This window comes from Neoarius graeffei, chromosome 1 (assembly GCF_027579695.1).
Source record: "Neoarius graeffei isolate fNeoGra1 chromosome 1, fNeoGra1.pri, whole genome shotgun sequence".
NCBI classification, from domain to species: Eukaryota; Metazoa; Chordata; class Actinopteri; order Siluriformes; family Ariidae; genus Neoarius; species Neoarius graeffei.
In genome coordinates, this window is record NC_083569.1 from 21,450,606 (window position 1) to 21,474,768 (window position 24,163).

General features: G+C 45.6%; 6 non-coding genes across 6 annotated transcripts; 3 read left to right on the plus strand and 3 right to left on the minus strand.

The window, feature by feature from the left end:
- The first annotated feature begins 7,726 nt into the window (after nt 1–7,726).
- Nucleotides 7,727–7,799, plus strand: trnaf-gaa (transfer RNA phenylalanine (anticodon GAA)). Its single transcript has one exon. It is a non-coding gene; the product is annotated as a tRNA-Phe (tRNA).
- A 5,015-nt stretch (nt 7,800–12,814) lies between these two features.
- trnas-gcu (transfer RNA serine (anticodon GCU)) lies at nt 12,815–12,897 on the minus strand. Its single transcript has one exon. It is a non-coding gene; the product is annotated as a tRNA-Ser (tRNA).
- A 5,904-nt stretch (nt 12,898–18,801) lies between these two features.
- Nucleotides 18,802–18,884, minus strand: trnal-caa (transfer RNA leucine (anticodon CAA)). The gene has a single exon. It is a non-coding gene; the product is annotated as a tRNA-Leu (tRNA).
- A 1,062-nt stretch (nt 18,885–19,946) lies between these two features.
- On the minus strand, nt 19,947–20,028 carry trnas-uga (transfer RNA serine (anticodon UGA)). Its single transcript has one exon. It is a non-coding gene; the product is annotated as a tRNA-Ser (tRNA).
- Nucleotides 20,029–22,088: 2,060 nt separating this feature from the next.
- On the plus strand, nt 22,089–22,161 carry trnaa-ugc (transfer RNA alanine (anticodon UGC)). Its single transcript has one exon. It is a non-coding gene; the product is annotated as a tRNA-Ala (tRNA).
- Nucleotides 22,162–22,996: 835 nt separating this feature from the next.
- Nucleotides 22,997–23,069, plus strand: trnaa-ugc (transfer RNA alanine (anticodon UGC)). Its single transcript has one exon. It is a non-coding gene; the product is annotated as a tRNA-Ala (tRNA).
- Nucleotides 23,070–24,163: the final 1,094 nt, after the last annotated feature.

A 24,163-nucleotide genomic window follows, 5' to 3' on the forward strand; every position in this document is an offset into this window, starting at 1 on the left:
ACTAGGTGCGGTTTCGCTTATTATGTTTCTCCTTGGCTCGATAATTTGGCAGGTTGGACTGAGGCCAACCCTCAAATTCCTTCCTATCCTCGTCAAGGTACATTCGATCCTGGTTATCTTGCATCAGCCTATCGCATGATTTATGAGGGATTAGGGGACCCCGGTTGGGATCGCCCGTATATGCGGGAGGGTTACGCTAAGTGGTATGACATGAAAAAGGTATGGGATAATTTTAAACAGGCCTATACTCCCCGTTCAGTCTTGAAGTCCATCCCGAAGCCTCGATCTGCGCCCGTTACTACAGAAACGGAGGAGGCGGCGTTGGGAAAATCTAAATCTCCTTCTGCTCCTCCAGCCTCGTTAGACAGTAAACCTCCGCCTTACAGTAAGACCGGAAAAGCTACTGGTAAATCGTCGTCATCTGTAAAAACGATTCCTAAAATTTATCCGTCCCTGGCTGCTGTGTCTGCGTGCCCCCCCCCCCCCACGGTTGACAGAGGGCAGCGCCCTGGAGGGATAAAAGGTGCGCCTGCATCAGCCAAGACCGGCAAAGACGAAGAAAGCAGTGACGACACCGATGATGACACTGATGATGATGATTGGGATAATCCCGATGGTGTGGGTCCAGACGCCGGCTCGCGTCCTTATCCGCCACAAAACGCTGCTTGTGTATGGGTTGCAAAGCGCAGTGGTATTGATATAACTCCCCCGTCCCCGTCGGCTCTTAAGGACATCATCTCACTTCTTCCGTCACCCGACAAGCCTCTGCTCTTCGTTGATCAGTTAATTAATGTTTCTCGTAACTGTCAGCTAACGGGAGCCGACTACCGGTTTATTCTGCAGAATAAATTAGGAGGCGCATACGATGAGACGGCCCTGTTAGAAAACGTACAGGTCCTCCGCCCCGTCAACGATATTGCTGTTAATGTTAAGGAGGAATTGCCTCCGGTAGGGGAAAACGGTCGCCCTCGCCAGCGCACCGTGTCTACCTTCTTTTGGAAAGACACGCCGGACGCGCTGCAGCAGCTTCGCGAGCAGTTGACGCGATACCTGCTCGCCTTAAAACAAGCAAATAGAGACCTGTCACAGGTCACTAACTGCAAACAGGAGCGTTCTGAGCTGACGTCGGCCTTTTGGAAACGCTTTGGGGAAGTTTGGCAACATTTGGGAGGTCTTGAACTTGATTTGGCAAACCCGAACCCAATGTTCTTGTCCACCTTTCTGTCTAATTGTCGCCCCGAAATACAGAGCGTTTTAAAACATCACTGGAGTGACCGGAATAATCTGGTCCTCCGTCAGGCCGGGGAGCGGGTGCGCACGCTGGAGAGCGATGGTCTTTTAGACTGTAAAACGAATAAAGCATGTTTATCCGTCGTGCCGGGCGGACGAGCGGAGGGACGACAGGAGAGGGGTCGCCGAACGGGACCGCGCGGCGGGGGAGGGAGGAGAAATGGAAAGTGCCACTATTGTGGAAAAGAGGGGCACTGGATAAGAGAATGTCATGCGAAACAGCGAGATGAGCAGGAACGCGAGAAACCCGTCATGCGCGCCGGTTCAAGCCCCACAGGGCAGAGAGATCCTGCCCGCCCATAGGGCTGCCCTCAGAGCGATGAAACCCCGACCGTTGCTATGTTAAATCTTTTATTCAGCTCCCCTCTTAACGAAGATCTTCCCACTATTGTTTTATGCCTGGCAGGGACTGAATATCCTTTTTTACTCGACACCGGGGCTACCATGTCCTCAGTGGGGAGGGAATATGCGGGTCCTTTATCTACACGGTCTGTAAGCTCTGTGGGAATAGAAGGGGTTCCTTTCCATTCCAGTTGCACGCCCCCCCTTTCTGTTACTTGTGCCCTTGATCCTTTACTGAAGTTTTCTCACTCCTTTGTTTGCATGCCTGATTGCCCTTTTAACCTGCTTGGACGGGACCTCATGAGCCTCCTAGGGCTCTCTATTTCTTTTAGTGGCTCACACATGGTTGTTGACATACCAGACGAAACCTCGTCGGCTGCTCTTGCCCTCACCTCTCTTTCTCTCCCCCATAACCTTCTCAATGCTGCTTGTGCCGTTACCTGCCTCACACCCTCTCTTTCTGATCTCCCAGCTTCTCTTTGGGCGGAACATAAGGACGAGGTGGGCTTTGTTAACTGTACCCCTTACGAGGCGGTCATTAAACACTCTTCGCCAGTATATGTAAAACAGTACCCCCTTTCCCCAGCTAAACTGTCTGGCATTGATGATGTTCTGTGTTCTCTCCTAGAGCAAGGTGTGGTTGTTCCCTGTGTCAGCCCTTATAACACCCCAGTGAATCCGGTGCAGAAGCCCAACGGCACGTGGCGTTTCACCCAGGATTTGCGTAAGATTAATGAGTTAATTATCCCAGTCGCCCCATTAGTTCCAGACGTTCCCTCTCTTATGGCCTCGATTCCGTGTGAACATGCGTTTTTCTCTGTGATTGACCTCTGTTCTGCCTTTTTCAGCGTCCCTGTGGGCCACGACACGCAGCCCCTGTTCGCTTTTACGCACAGGGGAAAGCAGTACACATGGACCAGGTTACCCCAAGGATATGTCGATTCCCCCGCGGTTTTTACAGCCGTAGTGAGGGACGCCTTGGCCGGTTTGTGCCTCCCCTCGGGCTCCTCCGTGCTCCAATACGCGGATGATCTTCTGGTAACGGCGGAGGACGAGGACCTTTGCGCTAAAGCCACACTCGCTCTCCTCTCTCTTCTGGCGCAAGAAGGTTTCAAGGTCTCACGAACTAAGCTTCAGTTCTGCCTCCCCACTGTTCGATATCTGGGTCACGATCTCTCCCAGGGCTCCCGCAGGCTCAGCCCCGAGCGTGTGCAGGTCATCCTAGACACTCAGGTGCCTGCCACCAAACACGCCCTCATGGCTTTTCTGGGACTTATCAATTACTGCCGCCAGTGGATTCCTGACTGTTCCACCTATGACAAGTGTCTGCGCTCTGCAATTCTGCACTCGGACCCTTTGACTCAGCCCCTGGTGTGGTCTGATGAGATGCTGACGGCCTTCAGGGCCTTGAAACAGGCTTTATGCTCGGCCCCTGCTCTCGGACTTCCGAATTACCGTTTGCCGTTTCATTTATATGTGTGCAACCAGCAGGGAACTGCGTCTGGGGTTTTGGCGCAGGAGCACGGGGGGGGTATGCGGCCTTGTGCGTTCCTCTCTAAAACTCTTGATTCTGTGGCACAGGGCCTCCCTGCTTGCCTCAGGGCGGTGGCTGCATGTGCTGTCATGGTCACGGACGCTGAACGGCTGGTTTTGTCTCACCCGCTCGTTCTCCACACCTCACATGATGTAGTGCACGTTTTAAAGAACCTCAGTACCCAGCATTTATCTGCGCAGCGTCGCTCTGGATACGAGTCTATTCTTTTGGCCACCGAAAACCTTACTGTTAAGCCCTCCTCCTCTTTTGATTCTCTCGCGCACGCGCTTCAGCGCCTCCTCAATTCACAGGATGATTTTCTTCCTTCTGAAACACACGACTGCATTTCTAGCATTCTTTTCGAGACAAGTATCCGCCCCGACTTACGCTCCACCCCGTTACTTTCAGGTGATTCGCTGTTTGTGGACGGCTCGTGCTCACGCCCCTCTGACGGCGTTTTCGTGTGTGGTTATTCTGTGTGCCGCCTTCCTGATGAAACTGTTGAAGCTTTTTCTCTTCCTTTCTCCTCGGCTCAGGCTGCCGAACTATACGCTCTAACCCGTGCATGTGTTATTGCCCAGGACACAGACGTCACTATCTACACTGATTCACGTTACGCTTTCGGCGTTGCTCACGACTTTGGTCGGATTTGGGCTTCGCGTGGGTTCACCACTGCAGACGGTAAGCCCATTTCTCATTCTTCGCTTGTTACTGATTTAATCACCGCCTGTCTTCTCCCGCGCTCTTTAGCCATTGTTAAGACTCGTGCTCATTGTATTGGGGACTCTTTTGAGATCAGGGGAAACTCTCTCGCCGATCGCATTGCCAAAGCCGCGGCTGCCTCCGGTGTTTTTCCGCCTTCGCTTACTCTCTCCCTGGTCTCATCCAGTCGCATGATTAGTGCCGTTCTTCCGGACATTGACTTGATCTCCCTCCAGGCCTCCGCTTCGGCCTCAGACAACCATTTCTGGGACTCATGCGGCGCGCAGCCGTCTGACGGCGTTCGGATCGATGCTCAGGGCCGGCCTTTTCCTACACCCTGGCGCAGAGGTATGCAGGCTATAGGAACGAGTGATCTTGATGTACATCTCAGTGAGTACGCCGTGGGTCTCATGCGGGTGTTGGATGAGTACTGGACGAGACTAAATTCCAAAAAGCCTCCCATTCCTGAGGCACCCACTCACCCCTTTGAGGTAGGGGATAAAGTGTTGGTAAAGAAATTCGCTAAATTAGGCACTCCTCTAGAGGAACCGCCCTACAGTGAACCCACGGATGTGCTCGCTGTAACTCGAACGGCTGTACTAACTGACCTTTTTCCACAGTGGATTCATGCCAGTCGAATAAAGAAGGCTCCAATGTAATAGAAATCTATATTGTTGATGCTTAACAGGTTTTTGTGTTTCAGAAAGTTGCTGTGACAACAGCTGACGGCCTTTTCAGGGATCCCCTTTCCAGCATCCGGAGTGATCCGGTTTCGGCTGATCTACAAAGAGGGGATGGTCGGTGCGTCCCGCAGACTTCTGGGCTAAAGAATCTGAAAGACACGTGAGCCTGGGCTACCTTCAACTATCTACATCCTGTGGACACAGAAAGAACAAAGTCAGTGACCAGTATGACTTTCCTTCTGGTATTGGTCTTAGCGCTTGGAGCAGGGAATCCCGCTCAAGCCAGCCACGAGGACAACGTTTTTTGGCGATTTGCCAATTGGACTGCTAAACAACATACTAATCAGTCTTGTTATGTCTGTCAATACGTTAGAGTCTAAACTGTAGTTATACTCTGTAAACAAAGTATAAAAGAGGGGATTGTAAGATTGTGTGTGTTCTCGTGCATAGCTGTCCTGAGCTTTATGACCCTTTCACACCCTGGTAAACGTGCATAATCGCGAGAACATACTCTTTTATTTTCTCTGTACCTTCTAGTTTCGCTGAAACCACATTCCTGGTTCCTCCTGTTCTAGGGGGTGTATGGTCTGCTCTTTCATGTATAATAAAACGACTCCTTATCTGGCGAGTTGACCTTGTGCCCCCGAGCCCCTTACTTATCTTGTCACGCAAGCTTCTGATGTATATAAACCCTGCTCTTTCTGTGTATCGTTGAGCAGTGCTTGAATAAACCAGATTGATTTAACTCGTGTGGTTTGTTTTAACCCTGCTCCAGAGCGCTCTTACGTCAACGCATCTGAACTGAGACAGACACAGGTTCTAACAGATGGTTTGAGAGGTCAATAAAAATATACACTCACTTGCCAGTGTAATAGGAACTTGTTCTTGATTTGAAGATTCCTGTTCTTGGCTGCAGGAGTGGAACCCAGTGTGGTCTTCTGCTGTTGATTGCTGAGCTCCTTTTCTGCTCACCATGGTTGTAAAGAGTTGCTGTGAGTTGCTATATCCTTGCTAAAAGCACTAAACAAGTTTTCAATAAGTTCATATACATCCCACTTTCTGAAGTCAAGATCCTGCAGAGTCTGAATTTTACAATGATATTTGTGTGTTAGCTTTTTGTAATCTACAGTGATTTTACACAGTGAGGTGTGTTTTAGTGAAATGAAGTCAATATTGAGAATTTCTGATATATATTAGCCTGCTGGATACACAGTACAAATAGGAACAGCTATTACACATAATATAATCTTATACCTTTTATATATTTACTTAAAGATGAGAAAATTGTCATGCTTGTGTGCAATCTACTTTCAGTGTTTCCTCTTTTTATAATAAACTGTTTATTGGTGAATTATTCTTAAATGCTTCAATATGTCTCAAGGCTTGTAAAAATATTTCTGCGAACAAAGACTAAACAATGGGAGAAAAATTTTCAGCAACATTGGTAACAGCCGAACATTGGCACCAGTTACCAGTTCTGTTCATACGAACTTTCATTTCTGAGAGGATCCATAAGCAAAACTCTTCTTTAACATAATGAGAGCATGAAAACTGATTCCATCATTGTCTTGATTGTTGGATTTTAAGTCATCCTTTTACTGTACGTCTTATGTTTAATGACAGTTTTTCAATGAAAAATACTGTTTCACAAAAATGTTCAGTGATTCCTTGATGACTTCTGTTAAAAGCGAGTTTGGATATTTGGGGTTTATATTCTTTTTTCAGGTTTTTTTTGACAATCTATGCTTTTTAATTATACCAACACAAAAACTATACAGCACAACAAAAAACAAAGACAATAGACAAAGACAACAGTGCACAAACAATGAACACAAGATGTGCAAAGAACCAAATGAATAGGTAGATTTTCAAAAGTGCAAATTAAATCTTTAAGTGATTTATACAGTATCAGTGATTTGTATCAGTTTTTTTTCTACCATTTTCTAGATCGCAGAACAATACTGAAGACACCAAAACTTTGAAAAAACATATGGAACACACACATGTGACATATAAAAAAGTAAAAAAAAAAAATTCGCACAGGAATGACAGACCGCATCAGAAACAAGGGCATACAAAAATTAGAACAACAGGGACAATCGAAAGAAAAGAGCAATGACAAAACCTACACAATACCTACACAACAATCACAATACAAAAGAACAGTAAAATATAGTGCAAAACCCCATAATCCCACCAGCCACCGGCGAAGCAGGCAGGGGCCCAATACAGACACGGCAACCACCGATGAGTCACATCACCGCCTCCAGGACCCCAGACAGACCAAACACAGGGCAGCAAACGGGAGAGTAGAGCCGACACCAGTGCGCAGATTTGTGCTCGAACTGCACTGCAACGACCTCATGCCATCTCTCCTGCACATCTAACATTGTGTGAGAGAGAGACAAAGATTTTGATCATTTTGAGCTGTGTGCATGTGTGCAATTATAAGGGAGATCATTACCCACTTGACACTGTGGATAACAGTTGAAATAATCAAGACTGCATGATTGGGGGGTAACAGTGAAATGAGCGAGCACAGAGAACACATTTACCTCATTATTTAGCTTATTATTTGCTCATTCTTTAGTGTGAACGTTTGTTCATTTCATTAAAAACACGCTTGGAATAAAACAAATTGCCAACAACATAAAAGAGTTTCATTAATCAATTACCACATTACATATGTAATGCTTCCAGATGATACTATCTATTATTTTAAACACTTTATATTTCATTAGATGGGCGGCACGGTGGTGTAGTGGTTAGCACTGTTGCCTCACAGCAAGAAGGGCCTGGGTTCGAGCCCTGGGGCCGGCGAGGGCCTTTCTGTGCGGAGTTTGCATGTTCTCCCCGTGTCCGCGTGGGTTTCCTCCGGGTGCTCCGGTTTCCCCCACAGTCCAAAGACATGCAGGTTAGGTTAACTGGTGACTCTAAATTGACCGTAGGTGTGAATGTGAGTGTGAATGGTTGTCTATGTGTCAGCCCTGTGATGACCTGGCGACTTGTCCAGGGTGTACCCCGCCTTTCGCCCGTAGTCAGCTGGGATAGGCTCCAGCTTGCCTGCGACCCTGTAGAAGGATAAAGCGGCTAGAGATGATGAGATGAGATATTTCTTTAGATTTTGGTTAAAAAGGAACACCATGTGACCTTGCTCAGATGGTGGCATGATCTTGCCGAAATAGCTCAGTAAGGAGAGCGTTAGATTGAAGATCTAAAGGTCCCTGGTTCAATCCTGGGTTTCGGCACTGTGGTGCGTGTGTTCATCTAAGCCTTTGACACATAAGGGGTGTGTCGTTCAAGTGTAGCTGATGAAAAAAGTAGAGTTTTGATCCACTGTAGCCCAAAGTCAGCAGGACACTTGCAGAATGAATGGGTTTGATTTGTACCAACAAACAGAGGTAACTTCAAGCTGACAGGACAGTTTGGTGTCTGCTCCATACATTTTGCAAAAGATAAATTTGTGAGGCAGATTCACATAGAAGGATTTGATTGATGTCTGGTACGCAGAGCAGTTCCTACGATCTGGAAACAAAAGTCAGAAGCACCATCCCAAAGAGCTCACCACACAGGAAGGGTCAAGCTTGCGTTTAACCTGTTGCTTGAATTTATAAGTTGTCCATCAGTGTCGCCAGACCCATTTTACTGGGGCACATGCCCCAATATATATCTGCTGTGATCCAGTAAAATTTCCTGATCACATTTCAGAAACAGTAATGTGTGTGTGTGTTCATCTAAGCCTTTGACACATAAGGGGTGTGTTGTTCAAGTGTAGCTGATGAAAAAAGTAGAGTACACTGTAAAAAATTGCAGCCTCATTTAGTTATGTACACTTACTACCTCTCTTTAACACAAAGAGCCCTGATAATTTTTGGATTTTGAACTCAACTTTATGAGTTTTAGAAAGTAAAACTTATTGCTATCCATTGTGTTGACTATTTGAGAATTTCGCAGATTTGTATGTGTTGATTGAACTTGGGTTTGTAAGTCATCAGTTGGAAAAAAGGAGAGGAAAAAAGGCGGGAAATTAAAACTTATTCATTGTTTTGACTATTTGGGAATTTGTCAGATTTGATTGAACTTGGGTTTGTAAGTCATCAGTTGGAAAAAAGGAGAGGAAAAATAAGGCGGGAATGGGGGATGGGAGCTACAGAAAAAAAACAATACATTGCAGATAAGTAATATTTTGAATTCTATCCAAAATATACACATTTTGCAGTAAACAAGAAGGGACTTCTTCCACCGGCGGAAGAAGACTATTTCCCTAACAATGGCCTGTTAAAATAAGCGGAGCAATACAACACTGTCTGTACTGAGTGCAACTGGAAAACCGGATTGTCGAGAGACTCGTGAGTTTTTCATGCAGCATCAGTGCCAGGTGAGTTTAATAATCTTTAATTCACTATTTTTCCATTAACCGTCAGTGCAGTAATGTAATAACAGTAACTAGGTTGTGTTTTTTAATAGCAGGGAAAAGCTAAATTCAAGCCTTTGATTATAAGCTAATGGCTTGGTGGCATCTTTCATAATATTACCAAGAGCAGCAGCTGGTTTGTTCCTCACCTCAGGCTTCATTATTACTAGTAATAATAGCTTTTATACTAAATTATTTATCATGACTTATTCACAGCATTTTCTGATAAGGCTAAAGTCCCTAATGCAGCAAAACCACTTATAAAACAAATGCAACATGAAATTTAAAGATTTAATGATTTATTTATTCAATTACGGTATATTTCTACAGACCAGAATGATTGATTTTTCATAATTCCATGAATTCTGCTGACAGTCAGAGTTGAAGACAGGTTCCCCATGTGAGGCTGAATGTAAAGCCAGTAAGAGCTTCAGTAAGAATCAACAATCTGTCAGTAACAATGGTGACACTGTCATGTGGTGCTGTGGGCTGGAGCTTCATGAACCTTTATGATGTGAACATATCATAGTACAGAAAGAATACTTTCACTCAGCTGAGACCATTCATCATGTTCACTGTTATATTCCTGTGTCTGTGGCTTTCACTCGGTGAGTTAACTTTGACTTTTCGTTATTGCAGAAATATTAAGCATTGAATTAGTGATTTATTCATCTGTGTGGTGGGAAGAAAAATCAGAATGTATGTGCATGTTCTCTTCTTTATGACAGGTGACTCCATGGCAGCTTCAATCAAGCAACTTTTTACTCATACAATTATAGATGAAGGCAGTGATGTTACTCTGTCCTGCAACTACGAAGCAAGTGGTAAAGGAAACTACCTGCACTGGTACAGACAATATCCAAAATCTAAACCTGACTTCCTTCTTTTTATATCACAAAGTGGATATAAAAGTGACTCAATCTCACTACGTCTCTCTGCTGAAGTTGATGAAAAGAATAACCAAGTGGATCTGCTCTTCTCCTCTGCTGCTGTATCAGACTCTGCACTATACTACTGTGCTCTGCGGCCCACAGTGACAGGAAATCCAACTGCACTGTACAAAAACTTTCACACAGTTATGTTATACTGAAGGCTGATCACTTGTCAAAGTTACATAATTCCAGATGATATAATATCAATGATATAATGAGTTAAAATAAATAAATGGGGCGTTAGATCAGTCAATAAAATCTATATTCAGTGTGTCTTGGCTTGGGGTGGCACGGTGGTGTAGTGGTTAGCGCTGTTGCCTCACAGCAAGAAGGTCTGTGTTCGAGCCCCGTAGCTGGCAAGGTCCTTTCTGTGCACAGTTTGCATGTTCTCCCTGTGTCCGCATGGGTTTCCTCCAGGTGCTCCGGTTTCCCCCACAGTCCAATGACATGCAGGTTAGGTTAACTGATAACTCTAAAGTGAGTGTGAATGGTTGTCTGTGTCTATGTGTCAGCCCTGTGATAACCTGGCGACTTGTCCAGGGTGTACCCCGTCTTTTGCCCGTAGTCAGCTGGGATAGGCTCCAGCTTGCCTGCGACCCTGTAGAACAGGATAAAGTGGCTAGAGATAATGAGATGAGGTGTCTTGGCTCTGTCTCCTGCTCCAGATCTATGTTCACACTCAGGATCACACTTTTTGGTTGCTAAGTACAATGATTTCGTAGATTTTTGTTATTGTTGTCAATGGCTTCATAATATATTCAAAACACACACACACACACACACAAATACTTTCAAGACTCATAATGGCCATTTTAGTCTTGCCTTGCCTGACCATAGTTTTCATTGATATCACTGTTTAAAGATCGTGATGGCCAAATGAGACTTCGAAGCGCATATCAAGAATAAGGGGGCAGATGAAGCCCTGCTTTGAGGCTTTGTATCGTTGAGCAGAAAACCACATGACCCATGATAAACAAGGCCTCGGTTGTGATTCATTACTCAGACTCTCATTCAGCAGACTTCACTTGCGACCTACTGCTAAGAGAAATGTACAGCATGTTTCATTTTTACCTCGCGTCAATGTTCTGCCACTTTACATTATTATTTACATGTACAGTAATTTGCACAATGTTCCATTTTAAAATAACTTATGTCATCAGATTTTTTTTGCTTGTTTGTTTTACTTATTTGCCTGTATGTTATTTGGTGTTGACCCTCTGTCTCTCTCTTACACACACACACACACACACACACACACACACACACACACACTTTGTCTCTTTCTATGGTTTTATGGTCAGTATAATTTTGTCTGCACAATAAAAAGGTGTACATAAACATAAAGGGAGTAAGCTTTGTGTTCAGTGCTTGTGTGATGGGACTGTGAGTGCTACTGCAGCCGTGCAGTGCACAGAGTAACTTTTAGGGGAACCTTTATTGATTTTTGTTGAGGAGCAGATTTTTTTTCACTGTGTTTGGATTGAGGTGATTCCTTTTCTTCGAAATTCCCTCCCCAGCCTCACGTGGTTCCCTCACGTGGTTTTCTTCCGAACGATCCATGCCTCGAGGCGGGGCTTCATCTGCCACGCCCCCTTATACTCGACACGCGCTTCGGAGCCTCGGCTTCAGACGGCCATCACTACCGACCAATAATTGCTGATTATTGTCTGTCTGTGTTTTGTCACAGCATTAAATCATAATGTATTTTGTGTGTGTGAGCAGTTTAAGGACAGTTCCCCTAGCCTGGCTAACGTGACTTCAAAGCTCTCCGAGCATTTGGTCTGGCCAAGCTATTAAGCCAAACCGTTTCCCAGAGCCCGTGGTTGACCCGCCTCCCTGAAATGCCTCAGTTTGCTACTGATCGAAGCCAGAAAAGGCTGTGACGAAGCTTAAACCAATCACATCACTCTTTCCTCTGACGTATGCGACGCGACGGGGCTAACTGGTCGATTAAACTCTTACCGAAGCCGGTCGGGAGCAAGGCAAAAACGTCCTTCCTTTCAATAAATACCTCCAGGGCTGCTCTTTGCTCCGTTTTCAATGAGAACTTCCCGTTGAATGCTTTCAATACAGCATCTACCGCTGTGTTAAAGGCTTGCCGCTGCTCCATGTTCGTGATGTGAATGAAGCGCTTCCGGCATAGATTCTGTAAACAATCTATGGCTTCCGTTCGCAGTTCTACTACATCACTGCCTTGAACACGCCTCTACCCAGGGCCGTTGGAGATGCTCAAAGTTGATTGGTTCCTGATTTTTCGGGAGCTTGGAAATGCTGTAGATAGCCTGCCTGGCCAGACTAAGCTCGGAAGTTGCGTCACGCTTAGGATGGGCGGGCCCAGGCTACAGTTCCCCCATTTCCCCCTGATGAAGCGATCAGCCAGGATGTGTTTCTATCTGACACTTAAAGACATTGATTTGAATTAAAAAGTCTGCAAAGGGAATAAATCTGAATTAATAGTACAGATCTTTGCACAGATAACGAGAAAAGGTGTCATGAATTAAGTTACAGGTGTTTACATTTTTCCTAAACCTTTGTTTGTTAAAATTGCATTTTATATACTCTATGTTAATATTTATTTTTAAACCTTTATTTGTCATATGCACACTTCAAGCACAGTGAAATTCATCCTCTGCATTTAACCCATCTGAAGCAGTGAACACATGTGCACACACCCAGTGAGCAGCACCTTGCTCAAGGGCACCTCAGCCCAAGGCCGCCCCACGTCAACCCAACTGCATGTCTTTGGATTGTGGGGGAAACCAGAGCACCTGGAGGAAACCCACACAGACACAGGGAGAACATGAAAACTCCACACAGAAAGGCCCTCGCCGGCAGCTGGGTTCAACCCAGAACCTTCTTGCTGTGAAGCGACCGTGCTAACCACTACACCACCGTGCCACCCAAAAGAACAAATATGCGAGGAGGGTGGGACTCAAACCCACGCATGCAGAGCACAATGGATTAGCAGTCCATCGCCTTAACCTCTCGGCCACCTCACCCGCATTTATGCATGTGTTTATTTATTTTGCATGATGCAATGATCTTTGGACTTTGACAGAGTGAGTAATTCTGTCAAAGTCAAAATTCAGACTCATTAAAATATTTGTTGGAACATTGTTGCTGTATATTTATTTAATAAGCCTGTTATGAAAATGTGAAAACTACATATTCAAAAATAAATCCGTCTAAAATGCTCAACTGAAGTCTGACTGAAAATGAAATTATAATCATTTGAAACCAATCGCAGTAAATTTTGTGCTCCTTTTCCTGATCAGAGGCTAATTATAGGTGTGTGTGTGTGTGTGTGTGTGTGGGGGGGGGGTGTTTAAGAATTTTGACTTTTCCATGTTTTACCCCCCTAGAAATATGGAGATGGTCCATCTATGTGGGAAAATGTAAAATTTTATTAAATTGAACCTTGCTAACCCCCCTGTACATACCCTCTGAAAGTTTCCATTCAAGACAAAATACATTAGTGCTGTTTGATATTAGAATGCTGCTTTTTTTTAAATGTGTTTTAAAGTTATCGATGAATGTGAACCTCTTCAGATATGCCACTAGGTACGACTACAACATTTTCAGTGCAGGTGATCATTATTTTAAGGTAATAAGCTTAGTGGTAAGTACTGTAACCTTACATTCAAGTAGATTAAACATATGGTAATTCTGCTCTTTTTCAGCAAGTTTTAAAGTTATTGATGAATGTCACACTCTTCAGTAATACCTCAAATATGAACTATTTTTAAGCACAGAGGATCATTACTTAAGGTTACTAATTTAGTTTTAAGAACCAGTATGCACAAATGATTCATATCTGAATTATATCTCCCAGTGTATAAATAGTCATTATTTGTATTCTTGCAGGTAAATAATGGCTTCTGTTGCAACACGGTCAAAAGCTAAGAAGATACTAGGTGTAGTAGAGTACATAGAGCAGGCTGAGTTCCCTTCTGGGATGCTTCCAACAGGGAAGGACATCATTCAGAATATGCTCGATCTGCTGCGGCCGAAGCGTGCTGGTCAAGCACAGAGATCCAGCGATGCTGCTGCTCAGTTGCTGGCAGAACTTGTTCAAGAGCACTGGTTATTTTATAACTTATACACCATCCACACCAGACATATAAAGAAGCATATCTTGAAACTTTATGGAGAATTTATTACTCTGATTCAAACCTGTAAACAGAGACAAAATGAGGGTTTCTAACAACTCTTTTTGTGAGAAATAAATGTTATTACTGTGATTTTTGATGTTATATTTAAGAGTTATTTCCGTTAAGGAATGCTTATATTAGTGAAAAAGGCAGTTTTTGACTATTTGGAGGGGTTATTAACTTCAGAGGGTATGTACAGGGGGGTTAGCATTTTTCAGTTGGCCAAATATTGGTATTTCCATAGATAGATCATCTCCATATTTTGGAGGGGGTAGAAAAAATTTTTTTTGGTCTAACCCCCCCTTATAGGATTGGATCAAAACACAGTAAATGAATTATTACATAATGCTGGTTTGGGACATAAACCTGTGTTTTGTACAAATCTTTTATTTCACTCAGAGGCGCTCTTACAATAGAGGCGAAGTAGGCAATTGCCTTGGGCCCCTCCAACTTTCCCATTCGGCAGGGGCCCCAGACCAGCTGCCCCTTCCCGAATCAGCTGGGGATTTGGGGGCCTTTGGACAGCGATCCATTCCTAAGCCATTGTGTTTGTAAATTGTAATTTTGTATGTTTAAATCGGAAACAAAGACAAAAAACTAAAATACAAAGGAATGAAGTATTTGTACACCCCCCCGTTTGTGTTGAAATGGACTATTCCATGCAATGATCGCGCGAGTCCGAGAACATTGCGCGATGAACGTGAACTGAACCTGAGTGAGTGAATTCAGGGAACTTCTAATAGCGACTGTGCTGAATTGTTTTGAACTTGTGATCAGCGAAATGAAGCGCCACTTTCCAAGTGGTGCTATGAAAAGAAGGAAGCAGGATGAGGCGAAATCAAAGAATGATGCACTTCCCAAGCTTACAACTTTCTTTAATGTGTCAACAGCGTCGGTTGACTCGGATGTTGTAGCGGAGCAGGAGGAGCTGCTGTTGATTCAGGAGGGGAGCGAGCGGCATCAAGCTCCAACACAGCAGACGAGCAGCAGACTAATCATTCTGAAAAAAAAAAAAAAAAACATAGCGGAGGTGGTGAGCGCGTGTCCCGTTTCTGTTGACCACCACGAAGAAAATGACTCTCTCATTCATTCATTCACTCACCCTCTCTGTCTCACACACACAACACTGTCTCTCTCTCACTCACTCACTGACACGTACATTCACATGGATATGGAGTTGCTTAGAGCCAAATGCCACCTCATCTCTCCTCAGTCCACACTTCTTACCTCCCCTCACTCACACACACTCTCACAAACACTAACTCACACATACACTCACAAACACTAACTCACTCACACACACACACACTAATTCACACACACACAACTATGTACATAGTTTTATTTATAGAATGTTTGAAATGTTCTGATCTTTTAAAAAAAATAAACAGTGCTGGTTTTCCTGGCATTTTGGCAAAGACAGATGTTATCTGAAATCTTATTTTCTGTTGGGTTCCATCATGACTTTTAGTTTGTGTAGTGCTACACTTTTTGTGTTCTCTGCTTTCCATCTTCATTTTGGAGTAAAGAAGTGTATGCAGGGTTTAAAGGGGAATGTTTTTTTTTCTCCTCTCCAACCTTTACTTCCCTATAGATTAGCTTTACCTGCTTATCCACCATGCAGTCGGTACATTTTTTTTTTTTGTTTCGGATCGGATGAGGGGGGCCCCATACATACCTTCGCCTGGGGCCCCCAATTTGCTAAATCCGCCACTGATTTCGCTCCTTTTGAAGAAAAGTCCAACTTTATTTACGGATAATAATCCACGAACCACAACAACATGCATTTGAAACCAATCGCAGTAAATTCTGTGCTGCTTTTCCTGATGGTAGAATAATTATTGGACTCGGACTGATGGGTTCGGAACCAAACAAAACCGCTTCCTCATAAAGTAACGCGGTGGAACAGAAAGACTTCACTGGCCAATCAGGCGGCACTTTCCTAATGAATATTCATGAAGTCCCCGCCCACCTCGCTGAAATTGAAAGGTGTTTGTGTTTAAATTAGTGCTGTCAAGCGATTAAAATATTTAATTGCGATTAATGTCGCGACTGTCATAGTTAACTCGCGATTAATCGCAATTTAATCGCACATTTTTGTCACATGAAAAACCATGTAATTCTCTTATCAGCATAAAAAAGTGAATGGGCTTGCTCACCGTTCGAACTACGGGGGTACTTGGGGGATCCGAGATCATGTCTGAAACAGACATGAGATCCCTTGAAAACATGATTTGGGAAATGTTGGGGGGTCTCTAAAATATTGGCAAAATGATGTTTATTGACATAGCAATCGTGTGTAACGGGAAGCATTTGCATATCCGAAGTGAGTGCGCAATGGAGATCCACGCTCTGAGACAAGCACAAGCACCCCCCCAAGGGAAAAAAAGGGACCCCCCGAAAATATTGGCATAGTTCGAACACTGGTTGTACCAATGTGTCAGAGCCACTGCAAAGTGGGGCTGGAGCCGCCAATGGGAAAATGAAACCTAAGCCGAGCACCGTGGCTCTTCGGGGAGGGCAGAGGACTCTGGCTGTGCGGGGTGTGGCATTACAGTCTAGCTGCTATCGTTTTTCTAAGCAAAGTCTCTGTTCCAAGTTCCTGGCAGTTTCAAAAGCTTATGAAAAACCTACATCATGTCACAGAGCGTTAATCTCGCGATAAAAAAATTATCGCCATTAAAATTGAGTCAAGTTAACGCGTTAATAACGCGACATTTTTGACAGCACTAGTTTAAATGTTTGGAAATCCCCACAAAACGCTCATTTGTAGAAGCAGCGAGATCAGGATCCCAGCAGCGACTCTGACACAGCGGTTATTCCTGCAGCACCACTGGGTTTATTCCCGCACCGGCAGCAATGAACTCTCAGTTTTCCTTTTCACTTCAACAACAAGCACTTTAAACACCTCATTATTACAAAAAGGGTCAAAAATAGCAGTGAACAGGCGGAAACGCTCTCAGGAATAGAGTTAACGCTCATTTGTGAGTGGGACAGGCAAAGTGCAGCCAGGTACTCTTTCTTTATTTTACAGACAAGCGTACTTGATTGGGACAGGCCAAGTGCAGCGAGCTACTCTTTCTTTCTTTTACAGGCAAGCGAACGTGAGTGGGACAGGCAAAGTGCAGCCAGGTACTCTTTCTTTCTTTTACAGGCAAGCGAACGTGAGTGGGACAGGCAAAGTGCAGCCAGGTACTCTTTCTTTCTTTTACAGACAAGCGAACGTGAGTGGGACAGGCAAAGTGCAGCCAGGTACTCTTTCTTTCTTTTACAGACAAGTGAATGTGAGTGGGACAGGCAAAGTGCAGCGAGGTACTCTTTCTTTCTTTTACAGGCAAGCGAACGTGAGTGGGACAGGCAAACTGCAGCCAGGTACTCTTTCTTTGTTTTACAGGCAAGCGAACGTGAGTGGGACAGGCAAAGTGCAGCGAGGTACTCTTTCTTTCTTTTACAGGCAAGCGAACGTGAGTGGGACAGGCAAACTGCAGCCAGGTACTTTTTCTTTGTTTTACAGGCAAGCGAACGTGAGTGGGACAGGCAAACTGCAGCCAGGTACTCTTTCTTTCTTTTACAGGCAAGAGAACGTGAGTGGGACAGGCAAAGTGCAGCGAGGTACTCTTTCTTTGTTTTACTGGCAAGCGAACGTGAGTGGGACAGGCAAACTGCAGCCAGGTACTCTTTCTTTCTTTTACAGGCAAGAGAACGTGAGTGGGACAGGCAAAGTGCAGCCAGGTACTCTTTCTTTGTTTTACTGGCAAGCGAACGTGAGTGGGACAGGCAAAGTGCAGCCAGGTACTCTTTCTTTGTTTTACAGGCAAGCGAATGTGAGTGGGACAGGTAAAGTGCAGCCAGGTACTCTTTCTTTGTTTTACAGGCAAGAAACCTGAGTGGGACAGGCAAAGTGCCACCAGGTACTCTTTCTTTCTTTTACCAGAGATGCCTACTAGTACGGATTGGCCGTATTTTGTACGGAAAAGTTACGTAAATACGATGTTACGGCAAACAGTGTTATTCTGTATGGAATTATTATGAAGTCTTAAATTCCAGTGAGTTGTTTTTAAATGTCCAAGCGACTTTTTCAATCCATGCGCGATTCACGGCTAGGCTATTTATTTTTCCGACAACCGCACATGCTGTGTGTGACGTGCAGATTCCGGACATTTGTTCGCGCTATTTTCAATGCGGTAGAATGGCCGTGCATGACTGGGTGTAAAAAGGGCAATGGATACGCGCACTGCAAACTGTGTAGAACTGACATTAACATCACTCATGGTGGTTGCGATGACTGCACGCGGCATGTCAACTACAAAAAAAACATGGAGTATGCTGAAATGGCGAGTCAGGCGGAAAGTAAATCTGGGGGTATCCAGCAGTTTTTTACGAAATCTGTGGATGAAAAGACACGGAACGTGACACGTGCTGAAGCGGTGATGGTTGACCTATGCTTGGAGTTGAACTTGCCAATTAGTGCCATGAAATGTGAGTTAAACTGATTCAATTTCTTTTTACATGTACAGTGGTGCTTGAAAGTTTGTGAACCCTGGATTCGAACCTGCGCGGGGAAACCCCAACGGATTTCAAGTCCGTCACCTTCACCACTCGGCCATGACTACTGGAGGCGCCGAAATTCAAGTGCGGCAAAAAAATGCTTTGAGCAACTTTTTTTTTTCTTTTGCAAAGGCACACCAGCCAAAGCCTCCGTTTTCACGCCATGCATGGGCCACGAGGCCCATCAACAACCCACTGCAGCAAATGTCAGAAGTGGGATTCGAACCCACGCCTCCAGAGGAGACTGCAACTTGAACGCAGCGCCTTAGACCACACGGCCACCCTGACTCACCACGCCTGACCCGAATCCGGCGTGGAACATGCTGAGGTCTCATGCTGCTCTCACGCGTGGGCCATGCGCTTGACTCACTATTGCAATAGTCTGGGCAGTGCTTTTACAAGTTTGCAGAAAACACGGACTTTCCGGCAAACGTTTTACGGCCGTGCTTTGACTCGACCTGTCCGGGAGAGGAGCCCTTTCCGTTTCGGGCAGATTCCTGGACTTGGACCCGCTCCGTCTTTTGCCAGACAAGCTCGGGTAAAAGCCGCCACAGAACAAGGCTCCGGCTGCCTTTCAACAAACCCGATTTCAGATGGCGTCGGCAGCACACTCAAAGCAGCGTGGGAGACGTCGAGCGGACGTCGAGGACATCGCTTTAAGTAGGTGGCCACGACTGCACACGGGGCCTCGGGACGGCGTGGACGAATTATCAGGAGACGCTTCGGTGCACTTCGTTTCAAAACGCATACGCTTCAGGGAGGCAAAATCCTCAGGTTGGACGTGAACGAGTCTACGGCCTAGCCTCGTTGATTCACTGGACGTACAACCGTCTGTGGGCAGCGCTGCTAAATAAAGCCAGGGTTGTAAAATGAAACCCCTGAATGGACTGCAATGACCAGTTTTCACCCATCGTACGGCAGACGGAATCTCAGACTTACTCGTAAGCATGCTATATCGCGTAGGGAAACCTCAAGGCATCCGTTTCAGTACCTTAAGATGCAAAACTGGATTTCAGCGTGCTATCAGTACACCATCCCGAACATCAGTAAGCAGGACTCAACAGACCTCAGGATCAAGATAGAAGAACGCTTCTTCACTGGACACCGCTAGCCGGACGCTGCTCCTAGTCCGCTCGGCCAGACACCAAAGCGAGACGCATCGTTGACCACGCCCAGGTCTTGAGCCGGCCACGTGAGTTGGCAATGCACTTGGGTCACTGCTCAAATGCCTATATTCGCTGATCAAAGGAAGACCGCCGCCCCGTTTCAGGCCGAGAGCACAGGGGCCCTGGCGAAACCCATCCGCCGCCAGCCGGGCAACACTCGACGGGCCCCAAATTTCACACCACACGTAGCCAGCAGGATTCGAACCTGTGCGGGGAAACCCCAACGGATTTCAATTCTGTCGCCTTCACCACTCGGCCATGACTACTGGAGGCGCCGAAATTCAAGTGCGGCAAAAAAATGCTTTGAGCAACTTTTTTTTTTTCTTTTGCAAAGGCACACCAGCCAAAGCCTCCGTTTTCACACCATGCATGGGCCACGAGGCCCATCAACAACCCGCTGCAGCAAATGTCAGAAGTGGGATTCGAACCCACGCCTCCAGAGGAGAATGCAACTTGAACACAGCGCCTTAGATCGCTCAGCCACCCTGACTCGCCACGCCTGGCCCGAATCCGGCGTGGAACATGCTGAGGTCTCATGCTGCTCTCACGCGTGGGCCATGCGCTTGGCTCACTATTGCAATAGTCTGGGCAGTGCTTTTACAAGTTTGCAGAAAACACGGACTTTCCGGCAAACGTTTTACGGCCGTGCTTTGACTCGACCTGTCCGGGAGAGGAGCCCTTTCCGTTTCGGGCAGATTCCTGGACTTGGACCCGCTCCGTCTTTTGCCAGACAAGCTCGGGTAAAAGCCGCCACAGAACAAGGCTCCGGCTGCCTTTCAACAAACCCGATTTCAGATGGCGTCGGCAGCACACTCAAAGCAGCGTGGGAGACGTCGAGCGGACGTCGAGGACATCGCTTTAAGTAGGTGGCCACGACTGCACACGGGGCCTCGGGACAGCGTGGACGAATTATCAGGAGACGCTTCGGTGCACTTCGTTTCAAAACGCATACGCTTCAGGGAGGCAAAATCCTCAGGTTGGACGTGAACGAAAATATGATGAAAATATGATGCTTACCTGCTTGTATTCTTAAAGCTGCTGGTGAAAAGCAAGCTGCTGTCGTGAAAAGGCACTTTTCACCACCTTCCAGCCAACTGCTCTCATTGAACAATGAAGCAACAAATGCTTCCTGAGGCATGCCCCAAAAGTGTGAGAAGCATGCCAGGGACTCCATGTGAGGAGATTGGGTTGTTTTAGGGGCAAAACCCGTGAAGCTTACCACCTGGTATTCATGCAAATGGGAGTCAGAATACACTCCCCCAGAACAAAAGTCTGCTTCTGGGCAGTCGCTCACTTGAAAATAAACAACCAACCAACCAATGGAAACTCAGGCATGGTTCCAGAGAGCAACGAGCAGGCCAGGAAGGGCAGTTTGGGGAGCTTGCGGTAGTTAGTTGGTCAAACGCTCAAACACAGCAGGGGAATTAGCTCAAGTGGTAGAGCACTTGCTTAGCATGTAAGAGGTAGTGGGATTGATGCCCACATTCTTCAAAGCCTCCATCTTACTTGCATTTTACAGAGAAAAACATTCTTGTCATCTTGCAAACCAGCCAAAACATCTGCACTTTCAGCCAAGTCAAGATCAAATTTCTGTCGCCACATTCAAAGCAGCACATCTGTGAGAACAGCCACTATTTGGATTAAACCCACAACCTTGGCACTGTTTGCAACAATGACCAAATCAACTAACTGCACACTGCTTTTCTGCTGATATGCTCCCCTGATGAGCTCCGAAGGTGAGCTATCAAAGATTCCTTTCAGTTTGCTTGGCTTTATTTCTTGAATTGCCCACTGACCTCAGAATCTCCAACTCACATTTTTCAACAGGCTTGTCATAGTCCCACCATCCACTATGAAATTCTAACTCTCGCTCGAGTGCAAAGTCAGCTGAGACAGCTTTTACAAACTGAAAATATGATGCTTACCTGCTTGTATTCTTAAAGCTGCTGGTGAAAAGCAAGCTGCTGTCGTGAAAAGGCACTTTTCACCACCTTCCAGCCAACTGCTCTCATTGAACAAGGAAGCAACAAATGCTTCCTGAGGCATGCCCCAAAAGTGTGAGAAGCATGCCAGGGACTCCATGTGAGGAGATTGGGTTGTTTTAGGGGCAAAACCCGTGAAGCTTACCACCTGGTATTCATGCAAATGGGAGTCAGAATACACTCCCCCAGAACAAAAGTCTGCTTCTGGGCAGTCGCTCACTTGAAAATAAACAACCAACCAGCCAATGGAAACTCAGGCATGGTTCCAGAGAGCAACGAGCAGGCCAGGAAGGGCAGTTTGGGGAGCTTGCGGTAGTTAGTTGGTCAAACGTTCAAACACAGCAGGGGAATTAGCTCAAGTGGTAGAGCGCTTGCTTTGCATGTAAGAGGTAGTGGGATCGATGCCCACATTCTCCAATGCCACCAGCTTACTTGCATTTTACAGAGAAAAACATTCTTGTCATCTTGCAAACCAGCCAAAACATCTGCACTTTCAGCCAAGTCAAGATCAAATTTCTGTCGCCACATTCAAAGCAGCACATCTGTGAGAACAGCCACTATTTGGATTAAACCCACAACCTTGGCACTGTTTGCAACAATGACCAAATCAACTAACTGCACACTGCTTTTCTGCTGATATGCTCCTCTGATGAGCTCCGAAGGTGAGCTATCACAGATTCCTTTCAGTTTGCTTGGCTTTATTTCTTGAATTGCCCACTGACCTCAGAATCTCCAACTCACATTTTTCAACAGGCTTGTCATAGTCCCACCATCCACTATGAAATTCTAACTCTCGCTCGAGTGCAAAGTCAGCTGAGACAGCTTTTACAAACTGAAAATATGATGCTTACCTGCTTGTATTCTTAAAGCTGCTGGTGAAAAGCAAGCTGCTGTCGTGAAAAGGCACTTTTCACCACCTTCCAGCCAACTGCTCTCATTGAACAAGGAAGCAACAAATGCTTCCTGAGGCATGCCCCAAAAGTGTGAGAAGCATGCCAGGGACTCCATGTGAGGAGATTGGGTTGTTTTAGGGGCAAAACCCTTGAAGCTTACCACCTGGTATTCATGCAAATGGGAGTCAGAATACACTCCCCCAGAACAAAAGTCTGCTTCTGGGCAGTCGCTCACTTGAAAATAAACAACCAACCAGCCAATGGAAACTCAGGCATGGTTCCAGAGAGCAACGAGCAGGCCAGGAAGGGCAGTTTGGGGAGCTTGCGGTAGTTAGTTGGTCAAACACTCAAACACAGCAGGGGAATTAGCTCAAGTGGTAGAGCGCTTGCTTTGCATGTAAGAGGTAGTGGGATCGATGCCCACATTCTCCAAAGCCTCCATCTTACTTGCATTTTACAGAGAAAAACATTCTTGTCATCTTGCAAACCAGCCGAATCATCTGCACTTTCAGCCAAGTCAAGATCAAATTTCTTTTGCCACATTCAAAGCAGCACATCTGTGAAAACAGCCACTGTTTGGATTAAACCCACAACCTTGGCACTGTTTGCAACAATGACCAAATCAACTAACTGCACACTGCTTTTCTGCTGATATGCTCCTCTGATGAGCTCCGAAGGTGAGCTATCACAGATTCCTTTCAGTTTGCTTGGCTTTATTTCTTGAATTGCCCACTGACCTCAGAATCTCCAACTCACATTTTTCAACAGGCTTGTCATAGTCCCACCATCCACTATGAAATTCTAACTCTCGCTCGAGTGCAAAGTCAGCTGAGACAGCTTTTACAAACTGAAAATATGATGCTTACCTGCTTGTATTCTTAAAGCTGCTGGTGAAAAGCAAGCTGCTGTCGTGAAAAGGCACTTTTCACCACCTTCCAGCCAACTGCTCTCATTGAACAATGAAGCAACAAATGCTTCCTGAGGCATGCCCCAAAAGTGTGAGAAGCATGCCAGGGACTCCATGTGAGGAGATTGGGTTGTTTTAGGGGCAAAACCCGTGAAGCTTACCACCTGGTATTCATGCAAATGGGAGTCAGAAAACACTCCCCCAGAACAAAAGTCTGCTTCTGGGCAGTCGCTCACTTGAAAATAAACAACCAACCAGCCAATGGAAACTCAGGCATGGTTCCAGAGAGCAACGAGCAGGCCAGGAAGGGCAGGTTGGGGAGCTTCTGGTTAGTAGTTGGACAAACGCTCAAACATAGCAGGGGAATTAGCTCAAGTGGTAGAGAGCTTGCTTAGCATGTAAGAGGTAGTGGGATCGATGCCCACATTCTCCAAAGCCTCCATCTTACTTGCATTTTACAGAGAAAAACATTCTTGTCATCTTGCAAACCAGCCGAATCATCTGCACTTTCAGCCAAGTCAAGATCAAATTTCTTTCGCCACATTCAAAGCAGCACATCTGTGAAAACAGCCACTATTTGGATTAAACCCACAACCTTGGCACTGTTTGCAACAATGAC